The following is a 6,536-nucleotide window of genomic DNA, read 5'->3' as shown; positions in this document are numbered from 1 at the left end:
AGCCTGAGCCTCCGGCCACTGGCCACCTGGAGGCAGGCACGGCCACCGCCGCCCCCGACACCTGCCACAGGTGGCGGCCCAGCCCCGGAGCCCCCCTCCAGGCCATGACCTGTGTGTCATCCCCCCTGGAAGTGAGAGGAGGTCACTGGCTGCAGACCTGGGCCAGGGGCCCTTTGTGACAAGCACCCTGCCCGCCACCACCCGCCGTGTCCTGCCCTCGGGCAGCCTCTGGGGCCATGGCTCCGGGAGGCAAGGAGACCCCAAGGCTGGCGCCTCGGCCCAAGTGGGCTCTGACGGTGACCTCTGTCCCCCACAGGACGCCCCCAGCACCGGGCGCCTGTGAGCGGGAAACCACCTGTCCCGATGCTACACCTGCTGCTGCCTCCGGAACCTTGGGCGGCGACTGCGTCCGGCCCTGCGGCCTTGACCCTGACGGGTGTGCGGAGCCTCGTGGGTGAGGCCCGAGGGCGCCGAGGCTGTCCTGGAGTCAGGGTCCCCGGGGCTCCCGGGGCTCCCTGGGCCCAGCCCGTGTGCATCGCCCCACACGCTCACGGCCTCGCCGCCGGGGATCCCAGCCCGAGTGCTGGAGACGAGGACAGGCACCGACCCCAGCTCTCCCTCCTGCCCTCATATTTTCTAGATCCGACTAGACGGAAACTACCGACGTTCGAATCATATACAAACGTGTGAGAAAGTAACCCCGAGAGCAAGACAGAAGGACCCGGAACACCCAAACACATTTTGATGGCTGTTTTTTTTTTTTTTTTCTATTTTCAACCTTAGTTACTCTGCTTAATTTGCTCTGATTTAGGATTTTTCTCCAAGCTAAGTAATAATTGCTTTTAGCTAATCCCAAAACCTTATTTGGAACTAGCTTTTGAAGCAGAATTGCTATTCGCTCTGGCTCTGCTACTGAACCGAACGAACAGCAGCTGGGCCGGGCGTTAGAGCTCGTCAGCGTGAACAAACCCACGCGAGGCCTTGGCGTGCAGCCCCGGCATTCCTAACGTCCCCAACCCCCCTCCGCCCCTTGGCCTTGCCACTTGGTCCCTTACTTCCGGTTCACAGCACCTGGCTTCGTGCACTCTCTATGCTTTAAACTTCTTGTAACCGCAAATGTCATTCTTTCCCATCGGAATCCGCGTATGGCAAGAGAAGCTCACCCTGAGTCCCTCTAACATGTGCCCGGTACTGCTGCCTCTAATTCGGTGACACCCGGTGACACCCGTCCTCCGTTGCAACCTTCAAGATCATGCCAGCCGTGCATCGATCACACCACCTCACACTCATGAGGATGTGGAGCAACCACAGCTCTCACGCGTTGGTGGTGGGAGCCCCTAACGGCGCAGCCGCCCCGGGCACAGGCTGGTGGTTTCTTAGGAAACCAAACATACTGTTACCATACAGCCCAGTCGTGCCCTCGAGCACTGACTCGGTTGGGTTGGAAACGTTCATCCACACAAACACCCCCACGCAAATGCTTACAGCAACCTCTACGCGATCGCCAAAACTGGGGAGCAATCAAGACGTCAGGGACTGGATACATGAACTGCGGCACATGCACACATCTCGTCATCGACGAAAAGAGCTATGAAGGCTCAAAAAGACACGCAGGGGCCTTGAACGCCTAGTGCCTAGTGGAAGACGTCAGACGTGCTGCGTGATTCCACCTCCGTGACGTCTGGAAGAAGCCACGCAGTAGAGGTCGTGGAAGATCAGTGGCTGAGGGGTTGGGCGTGGGAGAGCGCACAAGGCTTTAGGGCGATGAAACCCTTCGGGGGGCGCCTGGGGGCTCAGTCGGTACAGCACGCAGCTCTGGGTCCTGCACCAGAGCCCCACGTTGGGGTAGAGTTTGGTTAAAAAGAAAGAATGAAAGAATGGAAGGAAGGAAGGGAGGGAGGGAGGGAGGAAGGAAGGAAGGGAGGGAGGGAGGGAGGGAGGGAGGGAGGGAGGAAGGAAGGAAGGAAGGAAGGAAGGAAGGAAGGAAGGAGAAAGGGAAGAAGGGAGGAAGGAGGGAGGGAAGGAGGAAGGGAGGGAGGGAGGAAAGGAAGGAAGGAAGGAAGAAAGGAGGGAATGAGAGGAAGGAAGGAAGGAAGGAAGGAAGGAAGGAAGGAAGGAAGGAAGGGGGGAGGAAGGAAGGAGGGAGGAAGGAAGGAAGGAAGGAAGGAAGGAAGGGAGGGAGGGAGGGAGGAAGGAAGGAAGGAAGGAAGGAAGGAAGGAAGGAAGGAAGGAAGGAAGGGGGGAGGAAGGAAGGAAGGAAGGAAGGAAGGAAGGAAGGAAGGAAGGGGGGAGGAAGGAAGGAGGGAGGAAGGAAGGAAGGAAGGAGGAAGGGAGGAAGGGAGGAAGGAAGGAAGGAAGGAAGAAGGGAAGGGAAGGGAAGGGAAGGCAGGGGCAGGCAGGCAGGAAGCAGGGCGGGCGGGCGGGAAGGGGGGAGGCTGCCGCCCGGCCCCTGTGCTGTGACACGTGCTCCGGTCTCGAGGGCACGACACGCCCACTGTGCCTTCACGCACCCTCTAGGTTTGGGGACTCCATGAGCCATTCCAGGCCTGCGACTGCCCCAGGACCCAACAGCACCGCGGGCTGGAGCGGCAGGATGACCCTCGGGGACTTGTGCACCCGGGGGGCGGGGGTTGCCTACGTCCTGATGGCACGGCGGGGACACGGGCCAGTCGGTCCCCGCGCAGGGTGTGCTGCTGCCGTGGGACCTGCTCGCTTGCTCTTCCTCTGCCCCTGCCCACCCCGCGCTCTCCCTCTTTAAGAAGGAAAGAAAAGATCTTAAAAAAAAAAATTCCAAGTGAATTGCCCATGAAAATAAACAAAGGCTGAAAAATCCATCGGCCCCGACGGGGGTGAGCCGCGGGTGGAGCCCCGGGGTTCCAGGGGGAGCGCTGACCGCCCGGGGGGACAGCCGAGGGCGCCCTTCCTCCCCTGACCTCACCGGGGGGCACTTCACAGCCTGTCGCCTCTTGTACGTTAAGTCTGAGACCCTGATGGGAACGTGTGGCCCCGTGCGCCGGTCGCAGGGCAGACTCCACGGAACGTGCCTCTACTTCCCCAGCGAGCACTTCGTCGCACCAGCGGGGTCCCCGTGGGCTCACACCAGCGGGTTCCTGCCTGCGGGACCGTGGGCCTGGTGGCCGTGAGCCCGCCCCGTGGGTCCCCGCGTCTCAGCCTCGTGGCGCCCCGTCTCGGGCCGTCCCTCTCCTCCGAGTCCCGTGGGCTGCGAGGCCCAGGCCCATGACTGACCTATTGTTCTCCGTGGGAGGAGGGGAGAGGCCTCGGCGGTGCCCAGCACAGGCCGGACGGCCGCAGCCCTGGAATTCCTGCGGGCGCACCGGCCGCGGGGGCTCCTCGCTGCCACAACCGGGTCACAAGCCTGAGGAGGCGGCGGGTGTGGCCGGCCCTCCCCGGGCCGCCGAGCCCGATCCGTCCCCTGGCTCCCGCGGGGCCTCGGCCTCCAGGAATTTGGGCCGAGTGGCAGAGACGTCGCCGGCGGAGACGGCCACCACCGCCGTCCTCCCCGGGCCGTCTTGTGATTCGGAGCGGGCTCTGCTCCACTTTTTAAAAAGGGGAGCACGTCCATGCAGCAGGCGCACACGCACGGACGGAGCCGGGGCCCGCGGGAGGCCGGGCGAGCAGCCCTCGGTAAGCAGCCGTCGCGGCCGGCCAGGCGGGCACCGGCCGGGGACGGGCACAGGACACGGGCTGCTGAGTGTCCCGGCGGGAGGCCAGAGGAGCCGCGAGGACGCCGGGGCTCGGCCACCTGGCAGAGGGCCCCGGGGACCGCTGCGTCCTCGTGCCCAGCCGCCGCGCCCCACACCAGGCCCTCCTGCGGGGAGCAGGCTTGTCCCCTGAGGGCCCAGCTCCTCGTGGGGTGTCACAGGGGACGGGCCCCGACGCCGCTGCCGTGGGACGCCAGTGAGACGACTGTGGGAGGCGCAGCGTGGGCACCGGGGCTGGGGCCTCCCTTGCTTTGCACCGACCTCCCCTCCCATTGATGCTCTGTTCCCTGGAGGGGCAGCTCCGCTGTACCCCTGCCTGGAAACGTGTGTTCCCTCCGAGGACGGGCCGTCAGGGACCCCCACGCTCCAGGTGCCATCAGCTCCTGTACCAAGATTGTCAGGTGCACTTATGTCCTCCAGGTTTTACGCAGCACCTGTGGGAGACCAGGGCTTGCTCATGACCACATGTGGTCGTGTACCTGTGCACACGGAGGCTCAGCACCTGCACCCGCCCGCTGCTCATCACAAGCACCCCCCGTAACCCGTCCCCTCTGGTCCCATAACCCATCCCCAATTCCCCTCCCCTCTGGTCTCATAACCCATCCCCAATTCCCCTCCCCTCTGGTCCCATAACCCACCCCCAATTCCCTTCCCCTCTGGTCCCATAACCCACCCCCAATTCCCTTCCCCTCTGGTCCCATAACCCATCCCAATTCCCCTCCCCTCTGGTCCCATAACCCACCCCCGATTCCCTTCCCTCTGGTCCCATAACCCATCCCCAATTCCCTTCCCCTCTGGTCCCATAACCCACCCCCAATTCCCCTCCCCTCTGGTCCCATAACCCATCCCAATTCCCCTCCCCTCTGGTCCCATAACCCCCCCAATTCCCTTCCCCTCTGGTCCCATAACCCATCCCCAATTCCCTTCCCTCTGGTCCCATAACCCATCCCCAATTCCCCTCCCCTCTGGTCCTATAACCCATCCCCAATTCCCTTTCCCCTCTGCTCCCATAACCCACCCCAATTCCCTTCCCCTCTGGTCCCTTAACCCATTCCCAATTCCCTTCCCCTCTGGTCCCATAACCCATCCCCAATTCCCTTCCCCTCTGGTCCCATAACCCATCCCCAATTCCCCTCCCCTCTGGCCCCATAACACATCCCCAATTCCCTCCCCTCTGGCCCATAACCCACCCCCAATTCCCCTCCCCTCTGGTCCCATAACCCATCCCCAATTTCCCCTCCCCTCTGGCCCCATAACCCATCCCCAATTCCCTTCCCCTCTGGTCCCATAACCCACCCCAATTCCCTTCCCTCTGGCCCATAACCCATCCCAATTCCCTTCCCCTCTGGTCCCATAACCCATCCCAATTCCCTTCCCCTCTGGTCCCATAACCCATCCCCAATTCCCCTCCCCTCTGGTCCCATAACCCACCCCCAATTCCCTTCCCCTCTGGTCCCATAACCCACCCCCAATTCTCCTCCCCTCTGGTCCCATAACCCATCCCCAATTCCCTTCCCCTCTGGTCCCATAACCCACCCCCAATTCCCCTCCCCTCTGGTCCCGTAACCCATCCCCAATTCCCTTTCCCCTCTGCTCCCATAACCCATTCCCAATTCCCTTCCCCTCTGGTCCCATAACCCATCCCCAATTCCCTCCCCTCTGGCCCCATAACCCATCCCCAATTCCCCTCCCCTCTGGCCCCATAACCCACCCCAATTCCCCTCCCCTCTGGTCCCATAACCCATCCCCAATTCCCCTCCCTCTGGTCCCATAACCCATCCCCAATTCCCTTCCCCTCTGGTCCCATAACCCATCCCCAATTCCCTTCCCCTCTGGTCCCATAACCCATCCCCAATTCCCTTCCCCTCTGGTCCCATAACCCGTCCCCAATTCCCTTCCCCTCTGGTCCCATAACCCATCCCCAATTCTCCTCCCCTCTGGTCCCATAACCCACCCCCAATTCCCCTCCCCTCTGGTCCCATAACCCATCCCCAATTCCCCTCCCCTCTGGTCCCATAACCCATCCCCAATTCCCTTCCCCTCTGGTCCCATAACCCATCCCCAATTCCCTTCCCCTCTGGTCCCATAACCCGTCCCCAATTCTCCTCCCCTCTGGTCCCATAACCCATCCCCAATTCTCCTCCCCTCTGGTCCCATAACCCACCCCCAATTCCCCTCCCCTCTGGCCCCATAACCCACCCCCAATTCCCCTCCCCTCTGGTCCCATAACCCATCCCCAATTCCCTTCCCCTCTGCTCGCCAGCAGTTCCTTCTCCAGAGTCGAGTCTATTTCCTGATCTTTCTCTCTCTCTTTCCCCCCCTTTGCTCATGTATTTTTTCTTAAATTCCACGCTCGGGGGAAGCCGTGTGCTGTTAGTGTCCCTGACTTCCGCGGCTCCCACTGCGCTCTCCAGCGCCATCCGCGCTGCTGCCCACGGCCACATCTCACCCTCTGCAGGGCTCCGGGACGTCCCGCTGGAGGTGTACCCCCCTTCTCTGTCCCCCCCGTCGGCTGATGGACGCTCCCTCGTGTATTTTCTAAAGGGTCCCCTGCGTGCCCCAAGCCTCGTCTTCCCTGTGCTGGAGACACCACGACGGCTCCCTTGCGAGACTGTTTGCTGGTTAACCGGGGAGAGGCTTGGCAGGGCCGCGCGATCCGTTCCTATCGCCCGTCATTGCTCCGAGACACACGCCCGGCTCCAGGCCCGAGACACACCGAAAGCCATGGGGGGGGGGGTGTCCTTCCTACTCTTGTTTCCCGACCTAATGGTTCACTGGTGACCAGACCGGGGCCTCGGCCGAGGTCATACATTC

Source organism: Nyctereutes procyonoides, unplaced genomic scaffold (genome assembly GCF_905146905.1).
Source record: "Nyctereutes procyonoides isolate TBG_1078 unplaced genomic scaffold, NYPRO_anot_genome, whole genome shotgun sequence".
Lineage (NCBI taxonomy): Eukaryota > Metazoa > Chordata > Mammalia > Carnivora > Canidae > Nyctereutes > Nyctereutes procyonoides.
This window is presented reverse-complemented; position numbering follows the sequence as displayed.